Consider the following 19,198-nt stretch of genomic DNA (forward strand, 5'->3'; position numbering starts at 1 on the left):
ACTGAAATTTCTTAACAAGAAAGAAACAGAAGGGAGTATAACAAATGTGGGGGGGGGGAATCACAATATGTACTTATTCACTTCTTTCCACCCAATTCCTTCTGCTTGGCAACTCAAAATTCTCCCTTTCTTGTTTTCTTGCTCTCACAATTGGATTCAGAGACTCCACCCACTCTTTGATGCCTGTCCTCCCCTCTCTCATTCTGTTCTCTTCTTCAGAGATACCTTTTCACCTTTTCCAACAAAAAGCAATTCCCATGGTAGCATTCTTTCATTTGTTTTCTGTACATATATCCATCAGATCAGGAAAACTAGGGCTTAAGACTGAGGTGTGGGAGAGGAGGGTGAAAAAAAACAAGAGTCCCTTTTTATAAAGCAGAGTTAGAGGAAAGGACTGAATTCTTGTGCTTCCTTTAGCCTGGCACAATTATCAATTCACATAAGCTCTATCTTACTATATATGACACTTTATGTTCACATGTACATGAATAATAAAAAGTTGAATTCCCTTTTGCATATTCCCTGATGCTCCTTCTCCACTTTCAGGCAGTGGGAGGGCAGGAGCTTAGCTACAGTATAATTACATTGTTCACCCATCAGCAAATCTCCTCTGAGAACTTTGGAACAACCCCAAGGAATCAGGAAGCAATGAAGCAAACATTTGGACCTAAAGGTACAAACAAGACAGTTCTTGTATTTATTTGTCTATTTTGTGTTTATTTATTTTTAGAGAACAGACTTATTTATATTTGACTGCACCATAAGAATGGTAAATTTCTTTAATAATTGTGAACCTTTAGATTGGAAGGAGTATTAAAAGGTCATACACTCTACTCCTTGCCTTAATGGTGACCCAAATTAATATTACTAAAAAAAAAAAAAAAACTTTTGGGAAAAGATAACACTTTTAGTTTACTTTTATAAGTTATAACCATAAAAATTTGCCAGTGTAAGTCATAGATTGTGATTTTTAAGTTATATGTTAGAAGAAATTTGTTGAAACTGAGAATAATGAAGTTTAATGAGTATATATATCAGAATAGAGTAAGGCAAATTCATAAATGTTCCAGAATATATTCTGGAAAATTCTTTAAATGCTAAAATCCTTATCTTATTCAGTGAAAAATCATCCTAATTTCCAGTCCTACCTGCTCACTGGGGCTCACTATTGAATCCAGTTGCCTATCAAACATTACGGTGATTCCTTTGCTATCTTCTCCCTACTGTCACCTCTCTTTCAGGGTTTCCCCTTTCCTATCAATTGTACTGTTGTTATCACAATAAGCCCATCAGGCATTGTGCTACTAACAACTCCTTTGCTTTTGGACTCAAGTAAGAATTAGATCTTGTTAAAAAAAAAACAGCATGATACAAACAATCACAGATGTAAGAACATCTCCCATATCTCAGTGAAAATATAAAAGGATCATTTTGTCAGCATGAATATATATTTTATACTTCAAATATGGTCAGAAGTTTATTTAACACATTTTATTTAGTAGCATGCACATTTTCAAAACTAAAAGTACATTAATAAGAGTTTTAACCTGAAAATGAAATTTAGCTCTGAGGAATTTAACATTCATCTTTTTAATTTCCAATTTCTAATTTCACCAAATCAAGAAGTTAAACATCTATAACCTAAATGTCACTTACTATATTAGAGTCAGTTTAAAAATATTCATCTTGAGAATCTTGAAGAAAAACCAAAAATCATATTGCATAAGCCTTTTTGAACATAAAAAAATGATAATTTCTCGAGATCGAGAGATCCTGTTCAATTTGTTTCAGGTTTTTTTCGCCCCTCTAAAATTTTTGTTTTACAAAACAATCATAGAGTAATGATCATATAGCAAAGAGTTGCTATTTGAGTTTAACTTATCAGGGACCGATTTCAAACAGATTCTGAGGACAACATTGGGTATTTTCTATGGCAAAGATCACACACTGGTCTACATACATGGCAGACTGTCCTCTCTCTTTGGATGCAAAACACCTGATGGTTGTTCATTTAGCAATTGATCTTTATTTAGTTTGCTGTTTCTAGGACAGAATATTTTTGTATTAAGTATTTTAAATGTTTACTTCACTAAAACATTGGCTTAAAATGGATATTGTTGCAATCCCAGACAAGGTATTGGCTTACGCTAAGAAGTGAGCTAAAAACTAAATTTAAAAAAAAATCAAAACAACCAAAGGAGAGAGGAAGAATATGCACTAGACTTATTCTTCAACATGCAAGATAAATATACATATCTGGAATAAATATTCACATGTACATATAGAATGTTAGAGGTTTTAAGGAACAAAAAATAGTGGCCACAAACGTTTTAATATTCCAAATTATTGGATTTTGACAAATATTTCTAAAATGAGAACAAAACTTTGTCAACAACAACAGAAAAGTGAACCATCATGGAAAGGGCTTTGAGACCTCTCACATTTGAATTGCTTTACTACTTTTATACTTACATGCTAAAATTTTTGCTAAGTAAGCATAGGTGTATTAAGCCCTGTTACTTTTGAGGAATAAAATATACCTGGGTCGTTCCTAATAGGACTATACTGTTGGATCTAAGAATGACCATATCTAACAAGTTCTTTTCTAAAACATTGGTATCCTCTTCTTATCAGGAGCCTTTTAATTCTGCTTCTTACAAGATGGAGAATAACCGGTCTTTATAATCCGTCTGAATTCTCTTGCAATATAAAAGTGCATTTTATGAAACAAACCTAGAAATTAGGAATTACATCTCATGTTTAATCAGAACCCACTATTAATCAGAAGAATTTATGTAAAACTCCATTTTCTAAAGTGCGAATTGATTGCAAATTTAACACAATTGCTCAACACAGAGAGATTGCTTACTTTTGGTTAATGCTAAACTAAACTGACGAGCCAAGAGACAATAACTTTATTTCGGTGGTCTTTCGTGTTTTCTAATGACAAGATTTGATGGGCGTTTTTCACAGTGATAAAATTCAATGACCTTTTAGATGCTGCATTTCAGAAGTATTTATGTCTCAACTCACTAAACCTCTTTGTGCTGACCCTCTTGAAGACTGAGAGTAATTTTCTAAGGCATTGAACATGTCTCCCCGAGAGAAGATTGCAGCTGTAATATCCCAAAACACAAATTTCTTATGACCGCTCAAATAATCATGATCAACATGACATGCCTAGTAGGAGCCACAGGCATCCTCTCATTTATACTCTAAGCAACTGTATGAGGTAGGTCATGTCATTTAAAAAAAATTACAAAGTAATAGAAATTCTGAGAGGTTGACTTGCCTAATAATAAATTCCTGTTCTGAACATTGTAATTCTTCTTTTAATGTGAAGAAATAAGGAAAAGAAACTACAGCAATTTAGTATAATATTTCTTCTGTTTATTTAAATTCTTCTCTTTTAGACTAGAGTATAAGCCAGATCATTTTATCCAGTAAAGCTTATAACACAGTGCCTTACATATAGAAAGGGCTCAATTAATGCCTGAGGAGTAAATATGGAAAACTGATATTGATGCTGAAGAGAAAAAAATATTAAATGAAATTTTGAATAAAATAATGTTCTTTTTTTCCTATGATTGGCAACATTTCATAAAAATTATAGACTAACTTACTTATTATACAAGTAAATAAAATGCCACATACAAAATCCTTGACATCTTTTTTGTAACAACATATCTTTCAATATTAGAAGCTATTGGATTGTTCCACACATGCTAATCTTCATCACCATATACATCAAAAAGGACCTGAGAATTTTGAAATGTTAATTCCACAATAATTATTGGCAGAAAACCGAATAGAGCATGTATGATCAGGACTATGTTGCTCTGTCTACACATATTTTAAAAAACTGATGTTTTCCCAAGTGATGTAATTACTTATCATATTAAGATACTTTGCTCTTTGAAGATCACTAAATAGTAAGGAATAATTTCTTAGACTATGAATCCAAATATCCAGGCAAGTGCTAATAAATCTTAGTATAAAGTATTACTGAATAATTCTTTTTCTTATATGAAATACAAACTTTATAACAATTTTTGCTTTCTTTCTTCTTTTTTTCAATATTATGTCTTCAATATTAGCATCAAAACCATCTGATTTTTTTAAAAAAATATGTATTCTTCTAAATTTGCCACAGATTTATTAATTCAGAGTAACTGGGACTGAGAGATTAAATTCTCCAGTTTTTAACAAACTCCTTAGATAAAGCTTATATCTTTAAAGTTTGGTACGCTGAGAATTACTGCTTTTATTTATAACTTGTGTACTATTTTGCATTTTCAGAACTTAGCTATCACCTTGAGAAAATGGTGACTTTGCCTATATTTATTCTGTACTGGAGACTTTGGAATTCACATGTGTGATCAAGTCTCAAAAAAACTCATGTATAAATTTATCTCACTCCCTTGTAGTTTCAGAGGGTGTCCATATATCTTGTTATTTGTTTCATTAAACTTTTAGTGCAAATACATCAGAGGTCAAGTCATCAGGCTGATATCTTAAAAATTGGTTTTGGGGATATTTTTATATTTTTAAATAGCAGGAACAAACTGATATGTGAGCTTATTGCATCAAGTTTTTGTCTTTTGTTTCAGGGATAAAAGAAGAATCTGCAGGAGAGTACCATTCTTTAGTTTTGGGAATCGCACACACACAGTTAATAGGTAGAAACAAAGAAATACTTATTTATTTTAATTTATGGTTCAAACACTTCTTCTACTTTTAAGGAAGAAACCTTTTAATAGGCTCTTTAGCCGTGGAAAAGTAAAGCAATTCTGAGTTGAAAAGGTAATGAACAATTCACAAGAGAGATCATGATTATTACTGGGAATTTTGGCAAGTAATTGAGATGTCAGTGGACTTCTGTATTTTCTCAGTTCCCCTTCTAGTAAGGTAAGCTACTTCCTACAACAACAGAGCAAAGCAAGACAGAAAAGGGATGGAAAAAGGGTCAGAGCAAAGGAATTCAATCACAATCCTATCAAACGTTCCAGGTTAAAATTTCCTTTATTGCACTGTCTTTTCTTCCACACATTCCTATAAAGTTTTCTTGATACCATAACTTGCCAGAGTCAATTCTGCTTTGTGGCTTCCCACAAGCAAAGTACCATCATGAGAGACACAGACTTTGAGAGGTGATCCTCTGATGCAGTGTCATCACTAAGATTAGGAGCAACAATCAATACTATTTGCTAGAGCATGTCAGGACTGTCTAGAATTGTCTAGGAATATATTTCTTTAAGTGTAAGAAGCCATAAATTTAAGGCACACCATTATTTTATGTACACAAAGAAATAAAAAAATACTACCATTAAATGATCATGCAATGCTTTCTTATAACTTAGATTTTTATTTCACGTCTAAGGAAGAAAAATTTTTACTTATTTAAAAATAGATATTTGAATTATATATTACTCTTGCATATATAATCACCCCTTGGTAAATACAAGGGATTGGTTTTATGATCCACCATAAATACCAAAATTCATGGAAGGTCAAGTCCCTTAGGTAAAATGACTGGGTATTTGCCTATAATCTATGTACATCTTCCTGTATGCTTCAAATCATCTCTATATTATTTACAATATCTTATATAAGACAAATTCTATCAAAATAGTTCCTGTAATATATAGTTTATGGAATAAGGACAAGAAAATATCCATACATGTTCAGTAAAGATGGAATTTTCTTTAATATTTTTGGCCCATGTTTGGTCCAGTCCACAAATGCAGAACCTATGGATGTGCGGCCTGAATATCTTCAATTTTCTTTATTCTTAACTTGGATTTTTATTCTAAGCCACTGTTACTAGTTTTTAAAAAGCTGGTACTTTTCTACTCTTGCCATGCATGGAATTTATGAGATGGTTTTTAATACAACAGAGCTCATATTTTCCTCAATTATCCTTACATTCAAATGTCTGGAATGTTGAGATGATACATTAAAGAGTTTTGCAGAAGTATCTATCAAAGTCAGGTGTGATGAGAACTGCTACCTAAGTCCAACTGCTACTTACCTTGCAGGAAGTGCAGGTTCCATTCACTGTAGAGCATATCCTACCTTAATGAGCTTAAAATGTGAACAACTCTGCATCATAGGTGATGAAGGACAGCCTAAGAGAGAGCGCTGGGCTTCTGGGAATCACACAGGATGGTGACTCACGGGTTTTAGCTGAGTACCAAAGGAGCAGAATCCCTCAGTTAATGTTGAAGAATTTAAGGTTATGCTAATTATGCTCATATTCATTTGTGATTCTTTAAATTTCACTTATTGCTATAAGTATTTCTCAAATGTGAACTGTCCTTTTTCCCCCAAACAGTTTCATCATAATAAGTGAAATGTCAGCTTGTCATATTAAATTATGAATTATAAATTACTATCTCCCTAGTCCTCCGTATGTCCTTCACCTTCCTTATGACATTGTCCTTCAGAGATAAGGAGCAAGACTTTAATGAGAACATCAGCTAATGTAATAATTAGGGAAGGATGAGATAATTAAAAAACATGCAAAGATTGATTAAAATTATACTTAAATTTGTAAGTGAAAAATGGAGGCAGGAAACTTTTCTTGAGAAAAAATAATCTACCTAATCATCTACCATTTAATTTTCAAATATAGAAATATATGTGAAGATTATACCAAGAAACATTTTCTCTCCATTTAGTATCAGAAATTGGAATACACTTCATAAATGCACACACCATGATGATGTGCTTTGCCGTCCATCTATAACACTCTGAGTACATATATACTTCTTTAACATGTGCCTTATATTGTTGTCCAAAATATTGAGATGTTACATTTATCCAGTTTGCCATCTGGAATGGCTGCCAAGACCACTCATGTGAGGACAATGACAACCACTTCAAAGCTGTTGCCTGGTTGACCTGTTATAAATGATCTAATGAATAGTCTGGACAAAAATGAAAATTACCTTTCTTAAGGTAATCGAGAACCAAACAAGAAAATGTAACTTAAGCATATTGATTTCCAAGACACTAATTTAATTCTAAAATTTTTACTTACAGATATCTACAGTAGCTGGAAAAGATGTCCAGGTGGTAGAATTTATATCCTTCTACCTCTTATGTGAGTATAGTGGTTATTTCAATTTTCTTCATTTTCGGTTATAGGTTACCACCATATACTGATTATTTCCCCCCTTCGAATATCCCAACAAAACTCAAACTGTTCATTAATGTGTGCCTTAGAGTTCAGGCCATTAAGTGATGTATACAGAAAACAAACTTAGTATAAAGTAGTCATCAGGATTAGTTTGTCTTTGTGCAGAAAAAAAAAAAAATCTACTCCAAGGGCTCAGTTGGTAGAGCACTTGCATAGCATGTGTGAGGCCCTGGATTCAATTCTCAGCACTGCATATAAATAAATGAATAAAATAAAGATCCATCAACATCTCAAAACTATATTTTAAACAAATTGTACTCCAAATCTTCTAAATAATCAATTACCATGTGTTTGTAGAAATAAATTGACAGAATTAGAAATAGCGTCATCAAAATTTCTGCTCAGCATCTTCTAATGTAGATTGTAAGAGATACTTCTTCTCATGCAAATTGTCATAAGTAAGTTGCTTGCAAAGTGTATGTAATTACTATTATTAGTATTATTCCTTTGTAAAATTAAATTATACTTGAGTTTCAGCATTAATAATAGGACACATCTAGAAAAACAACAGAATGAGAATGATGAAGGATATATGGGCACTGTTGCATAAATAACTTTTAATAGATTTGGAGACATGAAGTTTGAAGCAAAGGAAAACATGATTCCAATCAGAAATATCATAAAGTTTATAAAAGTAATTCACTCCAGGGATCACTGAAAAGAACAATGGACAGGTGGGGATCAGAAATGTATAGATCTGAGAGGTCCACTACATCTTTCTTGTATTGTTTCAGAGTGTGTTCTATTGTACTTTAAAATGGTCAGCCTCCTGTGCCTGGAGCTGTCTAGGAACCTCTCAGACCTACTAAGGACCCAGAATTACATCAGCTCAATGATATCTTCAACAGATAATTTGGAATAGATCACTGAGAAAATAAATGTAGAATGGAGCATAGGACAAGCAGTCACTGTGTGGGCCAGAGTAAGGGTTAAACAACAACCTCTTCCATCAAAGTAATGGACCTTTATGAGCGCTGAACTCTGATTCCTTTTCTGCTCCTAATTTGCTGTGATCTTGTACCTGATTCTTAACATTCCATACCAATAAAATAAGGAATTTATTGCAAGATTCATGATTCTTCTTTTCCTTAATGTTTATATGTACCTTTATTACTTTTTTAGATAAGCTTGGCCCACTAGGTATATATCCATGGAATATAACTTGCCTGAAATTTGCCCAGCACCAGCCCTGAATTCAGATAATGACCCTTATAGAATAGTATGTGAATATCAGCTTTGACAAAGATACTAAGTGCAATTAGAGTTGTCAAAAAAACAAACAAACAATGTAGTACAATTCAGAGGGAGAAACAAGAAGAAGATGGGGATTTCCACTGATGTAGATAGGGCACCACTAATCTTAAATGTTACAGCAAATGATACAATGATTGTATACAAATGATACTCAGATTGTAACTTTTAAAATTATATCATCATCATCACTGTTATTACTGTTATTCCATTTATGAATCTTGAAATCATTTACATAATGATACTCAAGTGAAAAGATCAGCCATGTTAATAAGCTTGTTTAATGGTGATTATTAAACATGGCATTCTTACAAAGAATAATTTTGTTTTCCTTTCATTTGTTCTCTGGTGATATCTGCATTGGACTTCTGTAACTGAAATGAACTGTTTACCTGTATCTACTACTTTAAAATAACTCCATATTTGTTTATTAATATGCCGACATTGGCAGTTCTTTTTTTCCCATTGTGCAGGCCATTGCTATTGGTGAGCATGGTATCTCCTCTTGAATTGAGCTGATTTCCATATTTTTTTTAGTGGTGGAGTGCAAACAAAAGAGGAACTTCAGTAAGTTTCTCTAAATTGCATTGCCTTTTCAAGCTGCTTTGATGAGCAAAAGCAATGTAAAAGATCATGGAAAGAAACTATTTTTATAACAAATGTCATATCAACAGGATTGGACTAAAATAAAGTGTATTGCAAATAATTAAGTGATGGGCTGGGGTTGTGGCTCAGCCAGAGAACATTTCCTAGCACATGTGAAGCTCTGGGTTCCACCCTCAGAACCATATAAAAATAAATAAATAAATAAATAAATAAATAAATAAATAAATAAATAAAATAATTGATTCTTTGTACGTTCCCAAACTTCAGTTTATAACTCAAATTGTGTTACTCCCAATGTTTGGTATTATACATTTTTAAAAGGAAAAAAAGGAGCAATATCATCTTATTTTGCTGATTATTAATATATAAAAGTATATATTGTGCAATTTTAGGAGAAGCTGAGAGTTGAGTCAAAATATTTTTGTCTCTACATTGTATCATGAAAAATTAAGTTTCTATAATTTTATATCCTTAAATTTAAAGTTCAGAATAGAGGAAGATTGAATCAATAATAATTCTTCCTTTCACTTTATTATTTACAAACCCTGAGTATTAGCAAGGAAAAATGAGGATTTGAGTTGAAAAAAAAAAAAGAGAGAGAGAGTCAATAGTTTTTGTTGCATTCTTAAGTAACTTTTCAGTAATGTGGGGAGATAGTGACAAGGACAAATAATGTTATGTTGAAAATGTACCTGTGTAAACATAATTACAAATGCAAAAAGAATGTGGATATGTGACTTGAATAAATGGGCCATCCATAACTAAGAAAAAATAATTTTAGATAGGAATGTAAATGTACCAGTCATATTTTATAATATTTTTCTGATACAATAAATTTATACCTGTTTTAGTCCATTTTTGGTCACATTTGATTAAAGCTAATTTTGTTTCTGAAAGGGTATATGATATAGCTAAACATTTAACTTCTAAGTAATCTCTAGCCACTACCTTAAAACTGTCACAAAGACTACAACTGTGAAATCCCTCTGATTTCTAATTTAAGTCCTAATTTTTGTTTACTGAATAAGTAAAGATGATGCTGTCCTTGTTGTAGACATCTAAAAATGTGGATATTTGAATACACCACCCGCAAGGTTTTTTAAGAGTCTGTTTTATATCACTAAATACAGAATTGGGAAATTCCACACAAAAACCAAGACTAAGGAATGAGACTGCTTAAGGAGTCAAAACAATAACACAAGAGTCTCAATTGAATAACTTTTCATATGTTCAAGACCAAAGAAAATATAGAAAGAAAAACAAAGAAAGAGTCGAATGCCTCCATATTCAGACAAGGAAAATGTGTCAAGTAAATGAATTTAAATTTAGACTTTCTTTCCTATACTTAGAACCTTCCCTCCGTGAAGTAAATCAGACCCAGAAAATCAAGGGTTGAATTTTTTTTCTCATATGTGGAAGCTATACAAAAAAAAAAAAAAAAAAAAAAAGGTTGGGGGAATCCCATGATATTGAAGAGGGATCAGTGGAGTAGAGGGAGGAGTTTAAGAGGGAGGGAGGATAGACAAGTAAAGGAAGGAACAACAGAATGAATCTGATCTATCTTTCCTATGTACATATATGTATACCCTAGTAGATTTCAACTTTATGTATGTCGATAATACACTAATTCTAAAAAGTTGTAAGTAAGTATAAGAAAGATCAGTAAAGGAAAGGAACAGGAGGAGGGAGTAGTAGAGTGAAATTTGGAGAAGTACTGGGCACTGAATTGGAACAAATTATATTTCATACTGCAGAGTTAAGACTAAAGGAACCCCAACATTATGTATAACTATTATGCAATAAAAAATTAAATGGCATGGTACTGGCATAAGCACAGATATATAAACCAATGGAACAGAATCCAGAACCCAGAAATAAATCCAAAAGTTTATGGTTAGTTGGTCATTGAAAGGAGTGTCAAAAACATAAAAAGAGGAGAGTATAGTCTTTTCAATAAATGATGTTGGGAAAACACTATATCCACATGTAGTAGAATGATATTGGATTTTTGTCTCACACCATCATGAAGAATTAACTCAAAATTTATTAAAGATTTGACTATAAGACTTGAAACTGTAAAAGCTACTAAAAGAAATTATAGGGTAAATTTTTTGACTTTGGTCTGGGTAAAGATTTTTTAGATATAACGCCCAAAGCACAGGCAACAAAAACAGAAATGAAGAAATGGGATAACATCAAATTAAACAGTCTTTGCACAGCAAAGGAAACACACCTTGCTCCTTTCCCATAACTTCTGTCCTCTATTTTTATTTATGCATTGTTTCTCTTCATTCTTCTTCATTTATTATGGTTTAGATATGAGGGTGTCCCCCCAAAACTCATGTGAGACAATGCAAAAGGGTTGAGATGTGAAAGCATTGGATTATGGTATCTTCAACTTAGTGGGTGTATTAATCCACTTGAATGGATTAACTGGGTGATAGAGTAGGCAGGTAGGATGTGGCTGGAAGAGCTGGGTCTTGGAGGCTCTGCCTCTGGAGTTTATATTTTGTTTCTGGTGAGCAGTGGTTTCTCTCTGCTTCCTGATTCCCATGTTCTGAGCTGCTATTCTCCACACCCTTCTGCTATAATATTCTGTGTCATCTCAGGCCTAGAGCAACATGGTCACCATCTATAGATTGAGACATTTAAAAGTGTGAACTCAAAATAAATTTTTCCCCTCTAAAATTGTTCTTGTCAGGTTTTTTTTTTAAATCACAATAGCAAAAAAGTTGACTAAAATATCATTCTTATTTTCAAAGATGCCCTGTGTCCCTTGAGTAAAGTAAGAAATAAATGAAATGAAACTTTTTGTGCATGATTTCAGTGGAATAAATATAACTGTAGGAAGTTTGGTTTATGAGCTTCTTTTAACCGAATATCTAAAACAACCAACAAGAAGACTGTTTTAAAGTTTAATTGGTAAGAAAAACAAAGAGCAGCAATGCTTTTCCACACAACTTAGAGCAACTCTTTTCTCACTAAGGGTTAATGCTAAGTTTTTCAGTATAATCATAAATGTCTATCCCCTGAATATTCACTCTTTTCTCTATTGTATATTGTATCCAAATCCATAAATCAAAGGATCAGAAAGATTTCAAGTAGTCAACTAACTATTTGAAAAAGATAACTAAAAGATTCTTTCTGTATCTTAGTAGTAACCTAGACCTCCACTTTGTTAACTTTTAATATGCATAATTCCAGTAGGGATGGTGAACACATAACATCATTCTAGAAGCTCCCTAGGAATATTTGTTTAGTAAAACTATTTTTCTTTGGGCATGTATTATTGTATGAGTGATTCAAATTAATACTGTCAGGTCATTATAGCACAATTTAAAGAAACTGGAGAGTCTCTCCAAGAAAGTTTAATTGAAGTTTAATAGAGTTAATGGCTACTTATTTTCAAAGGAAAAAAAAAGGAATATTTAGAGTCCATTTTGTTTTGTTTTACTTTGGTTATATAGTGTGTGTGTGTGTGTGTGTGTGTGTGTGTGTGTGTGTGTGTGTGTGTTTTGTATGGCTTAGAGGCTGCGGTGATAAGCAATGTGCAACATGAAAATGCAATTAGGAGCTTTCCAGATAACCATGTCAGAACTGAAATACTGAACAGAAAACTGACATTCTGCCTGATCTGTTTTGGGAAAATAAATGTTTTGAACCGACATTGAGATGGTAGGTCCTGGCTGAATTTAATGAGACAAGAAACGGGAGCAGGAACAGAAGTAGCATACATCATGTTGGTATCATTTTTCTATCCCTCCTAAATAATAATAACGGCACTATTTTTGGAACCAGCATGAGTCCTCCATTTAAGCTGAAATTAGTTTTTTTCTTGTGAGCTCCTTTACAGTCCTAATAACTAGAAAAAAAATGATGTTGAGAAAAGCTAAGTTTTGAAAATGAAGTAATCAAAGGAGAAAACTGCATGTGGCATTATTAGAGAATTATAGTTAAATACATTAGAATCATTTTTAAAGAATGAATGACTTTAAATTTATGGTATCTAAAAATAAGTTAAGATATTACAGTTTTCTATAAATTCATGAATGGCCAGAATGTTATGGGAAAGAGTATGGATTGTTCATAAGGCACAGATAGATTTGTTTCACTTTATGTTTCAGGACTAAATTTTTTTTAAATGTTGGGACCTCAAGACATTATTATGGATATAATGATTTATTTCATGAATTATAGAATATACTATCAAAAAGAAAAAATAAACTATTTCTATGAAAGCAATGGTAATTACTAAACTTTCCCATAATTCAATTAAGAGAAGTATCCTTCCAGAGCAAAGTGGGGAGGCATGTCCCTTTGCATATTACCTGTTTTTTTTTATTGTGAACAGGATTGTATGAAACTTTGCTGCTCAGAGTATAATTTACAGGTCAACAATTTCAGCATCACCCAGGAATTTATTAGAAATGCAGAATCTCAAACCCTACTCTAGACCTCCTGAGTCAGAATTAATATTTAAACAAGATACCCAGGCTTATATTTAATCTTCATGGTGCATATTAATATCTAAAGGGATTACTATAGACCCTGTCACTGAAAGTTAATGCTATCCAATGGAACTTTCTACAATGGTAGAAATGGCCTTTGTTATCCAGTGTAGTAGCTACTAGACACAAGTAACTATTGAGCACTTCAAAGGTGACTGGTACTGATGAGAAACTGGCCTTTTCATTTTGTGTAATTTCAATTGTTTAAATTGAGATAGCCATACATGGACAGTGGCTACCATATTGTACAGTGAGGTGTAACTTTTTACTCAAATATATTTATGATAATAACATAAGCCCTTTTAAATTGTAGGACATTTATTCCCCTCACATATTAGTCCTCCCTGATGGGCTTGAATTATACCTAATACTTTTAAGTGTCACTTAATTATTCATATATCATTTGCACCATTATACTATGTACTTATATTCCTTAGTAATTTTTTACATGGTTGTTGCCCACTGTGTTCCCACCATCAACCTAACCCTAGAATCAAGCCTCTCAAGAGAGACATGAATTCCTAATGATCTTTATATTCCTCTATATTCCTTAATACCAAGTTTGGCATGTATGAGGTACTCAATGCAGGTTTATAGTTAAATAAAACTAAAGACATTTAATAAAACATAGTAAAGTATGGATGTAAATGTAATGCAACATTATCTTGGACAATATTTAGCAGGGCTCATCCCATCCTGAAACAAACAAAAACAATAACAACCATAGTAACAACAATAAAATCTTATGCAGCCATAATCTGTGTCCACCCTTTGAAGACAGACTGATGTTAGGAGAATACTGATACAGATCAGTAAACACAGTATACAACTTGGATAGATTATTTATGAATAACATGCAAATCTACATTTTTTTTTAACTGTCAGTGCTGAATTGGCAAAGACACCCGAGTTGGACTTGGGACACAGAAGAGGAAATGCCTCCCAGAGGGACTAACTAGCTGACACAAAAAATGGACAGCTGAATTTTCTGAGTTCAAGATGACATGAGCCAGAAAATCAGCTGCAGAAGACAAATGATGCTGGGGTCACTGGCAGCAGGTGGGTAGCCTGACCCTCTTGTCAGTGTGGGAATATCTGAATGCTTTTCTGACAAGCATTGTAAACCACCAGGTAAACAGCTTGGGGCCCAAGCAGATGGCTTTGTAGTGCCATTCTTTTTTTTTTTTTTTTTTTTTATTTCTTTTAACCTCTAGTATAGGGCAGACTGCCTGTGGCAGTATGGCTTCTATATTTGGATTCAACAGTCTTTCTCATCACAATTTCCAACTAGTGTGGCTTGTGAATAAACTATTACTTCACTTTGACTAACTCCATGTCCTTTAGTCATTCCATTGCCTTGTGAACCAAGGCATGTTATTCCAACTGGATTACCTGCACTTTCACAGTATGCGAATTCATCAGACTAGGATTGTTATGTTGTGGTGTATTGACAGTGTCTCATTAGGTTGATTTCATCCCCATAGTTCATTTCTAAAGGATTCATCAATACTTGTTTTAAGAATTCTGATAGAGGACCTTTTAAAAACACTCATGTTAATCTTTTATTCTTAAAGTTTTTAAACATATTCAGGAAGAAAGATAATTATAAAAATCTATGCCCCTATCATTCAGCTTCAAAAATTATCAACATTATTATTTCATCTCTTACTTCTCTTTGTTTTTTAATGGAGTATTTTAAACCAAATTCCACTATGCTATTATTTTGCTCATAAATATTTGCTGAATTCTATGACAGATAAGGACTTTCAAAAATAAAATTACAATAATATTATCACAAACAAGCAAAGTAACAAGAATTTATTATCTACTATTTAGTCTTTTTTTTTTTAATCTTTCCCCTGGTTATGTCAAATTTACCTTCTTGTAGTTAACTGATTTGAATAAAAATTCAAGCCAGGCACAAACTACATTTGCCTGATGTGACTCTTAAAATATCCTTTTTAAAAAAATTGTGATAAAGGGCTGGGATTGTGGCTCAGTGGTAGAGCGCTTGCCTAGCACACGTGAGGCACTGGGTTTGCTCCTCAGCACCACATTAAAAAAAAAAAAAAAAAAAAAAACTAAATAATCAAAATAAAAGGTTAAAATTGTTTTAAAAAAATTGTGATAAAAAATTTTAATGAATCTGGGATACACAATATACTAATTTAACTAAAGGCACAATGCTGTTCATCTTGTGTAACTGAAGCTTTATGCCTATTGAATGGCATGTTCCAACTTACCCCTGCTCCTAGCTTCTGGCAAATTACTTTCTTTTCTTTGCTTCTATGAGTTGACTGATTCAAACATCTTATATTCTTTCTTTTAAGTTTGAATAAAATCCCATGGTATGTATATATGACAATGAGTCAGCTTTGCATCATGTTACCAAAACACCTGACAAGAACAACTTAGAGGAGGAAAGACTCATTTTGACTCACAGTTACAGAGGTCTCAGCCCATGGTCTGCCAACTCCATTGCAGAAACACCCTGGCAGAAGGCATGGCAGAGGAAAGCTGTCAGCTCAAGGCAGCTGGGAAGTGGGAAGGGGGTGAGATAAACCTTTGCAGGGCACTGCACCACCCCCAGGAACCTATTTCCTCCAATCTCTCAGTAGTCCATTTGGAATTAATCCACTAATGAGGTCAGAGCCCTCATTAGCCAATCGGTCATTGCGTTAAAGCCCCACCTCTGAACCCTCTTACATTTGGGGACCATGCTTTCAACCCATTGCCTTTTGAGACACATTCCAGATTCAAACCATATCACTACATTTTCTCGACAACAATTCCTCTTTTTTTTTTATGTCATATGGTATATTTATGTCAAAGAAACTGGTTTTTTTGTGCATTAAGATTTCTCACATTCTGATTAACTAACTATATTCTTATGGTATCCTTTACTGTGTATCTTTTATATCTCCTATATTTTAAATCTGTGGTCTGGTACAGAGATTTATTAGATTCAAGTTCAAAGTCTTTTAGCAAGAGTTCCTCACTATGGTTCTCTGTCTTGCTATTGCATCACAGCTGAAGTCCTTTTTGACAAATTTTAGGTATCTAAAAATGGAAGGCACTTGTGGAGGAAACCTTCTTTCAATGAATATTTGAAGCTTACTCAGGGGTCTTATAGAAAAATGGAGTACTGGGAGACTTTTCTAAAATATTTTTAATGTAAGAGATCTGCTTAGAATTTTTAAAAAATTCTCTTTAGTTTATGAAATTTTCATAATTTCAGAGAAAATTTAATTAAAACCACAAAAACAAAAATTTTTGCATTCCCCTAATTAACTATCTGCTTCAAATAGCAACTGTGGGAATGACTTTGGAAAAATACATCAAACAGACAGACCTCAAACTTGGTTGAGAATGCCTGAATATAGATATGGGGCCAACACCAGCCAAAATTTGGTTTGGATGTGGAGACCAATGACACCCCAAGCACTTACGTACCATGGAGGTGGGAAGAGACAATATGTATGGATATAGTGGGGATTCCTGAGAAGAGCTGGGCATCTTTGAAAAGCAGGCACAAAAGTGGGTGCAAAGAATAGGACTAGGCTCTGCTTTTGTTGTATTTAGAGGGTGAGGAATGATTGAACAGGGAGTTCAGCTGTGTGGTCTGAAACTTGTGGCAGCCTAGTTTTCTCAATGACTTTTCCATTTGAGAGGCAAGAGGGGAAGAGACAGGAGTGGCCTTAAAAACCTTCACTATCAAATACAAGCAACAGAGCTGGACACTTTACTGCAAAGGCAAATAATTTATTTGATTGGGTATACAAAAAAATACAATAAATTGAAGAAATTAAGATATTTGGGGGTTTTTCCTTCCAAGACATGCCCTAGCTAATATTTGGGACCCCCTTCTGTAAGGAGGGCACTTCCTTATTTGCATTATCCACTTAATATCTGTAACAACCACATATGTTGACTATTAGCAGTCCCACTTTACACATGAGGGAACTGAAGGGCAAAGCCATTAAGATACTGGCTCAATATCATATGGCTGAAATGGTAGATTTAAGTTTAAAATCTGTAAAGTCTGGCTCCAGAGAGGCATTTCTAACCAAAATCTATATCCTAGTTGTTCAAAAATTTTGCACATTTAAGAATCACTCAGAAAACTTGTTACAAAACAAATCACCAGGTAGTTCCTACTCCAGGTAGATAATTTGGTAGTTTCTGTAGGTCTGCCATAGGGCATGAGAAATTATCTTTCTAAAAGTGCCCAGAATGCTGCAATCTGAGACAGTGCCTTGAGAGTGACTGTTATACACACATTTATCTGAACTCAAACTTGTACAGAACATACCCAAAATACCTGTACTCCAAGACTGGAAGATAACATACCAATTATTAAAAAGTTTCATATTAGAAGGACCTAGATTTCCTTTTGATTCTCTTATTGAGGCTGCAGGTAATGAATGATTGGATAACAAAGATGGTATGTGTGTGTGTGTGGGGGGGGGGCTGACATGTTGTCAAAGTTAATTGCATCCAGCCCTTCAAGGGCTGGTTAATGAATGCCCTCTGGGCTGCTCCCTTCATGCCTATACCCCTGGGCAGCTTTGTTCCTGCCCTTGGATCACTCCATATTTTGGACAACCTTTTGGACACTAGTCACATAGGCAGGATGGGGAAGGAGAGGACATAAGAACAAAGGAATTCTAAAATATATAAAAGGGACAGGACACTCCCACTTTTCGTGGACACCCAGTTCTGGTGTTCCTTCCCTCTGGAGAAGACAATCTCTGTTCTATCCTTTAAATAAACTTGTTTTCTATGCCGCCCTCAGTGTTTCTCAGGTGTTCGATATTCAACATCAGGGAAATGGGACTCCACCCTGATTCTCATCACTGGTATCATTACCAAATAGCTACAAACAATTGAAAATGTTGATTAATTTTCTTCTGACTCCATTGCCTCACCCATAGAAAATGAAATGTTGTAACAATGGTTCACTTTACCTTTTGAATATAGCCCTTGCTTCTTATTTTTAAAGAATTTTTTTTCTTTTCCTCTTTTTCCTCTCACCTCTCTAACCTGCCAGCAAGGAAAAAGATTACTTTAAGTTATCTGTTCCCCACAGGAAGGAGATGTCACCAGAAGCACTAGGAAGTGACTATCTCCCAAATTAACAAGTGAATTTCAACACACCATCAGAGTGCATTTGTGACCCCCTGCCAGGGCATACTCCAATGTAGCCTTTGAAAAGCTTCTTTAAAAGTCCTCTATTTTCACTGATGGCAGAACTACAGACTCTGGGACTGGAGTCCCCAATGTTTCTCCTTTACTAGCAAAACAATAAACCTTCTTTTCCCTATTTCTCAAAACTGTGTACCTCATTATTTAATTGGCATGAAATGGCATCAGAGACAAGGACTGAGCTTTTAGTAACAGGTAACAATGGTAGTACTAAATCTTAGGAATGTTGTAAAGATTCAATGAAGAAAAAGTATGCAAACCACCTGGCAAGTATTTTAGTACTCTAGAATGGCAGTAAAAGGTGGTAAATGTCCTTACCTTAACTACCCAGTTTGAGGTTTAAATATCTTAGCACTCATTAAATAGCTTCCTAACAGTACTGCAAAGGTTTTGGGAGTTTTTCAAGAACTATCACTGAACAAGTAAA

The sequence above is a fragment of the Urocitellus parryii genome, chromosome 3 (assembly GCF_045843805.1).
Source record: "Urocitellus parryii isolate mUroPar1 chromosome 3, mUroPar1.hap1, whole genome shotgun sequence".
NCBI lineage: Eukaryota > Metazoa > Chordata > Mammalia > Rodentia > Sciuridae > Urocitellus > Urocitellus parryii.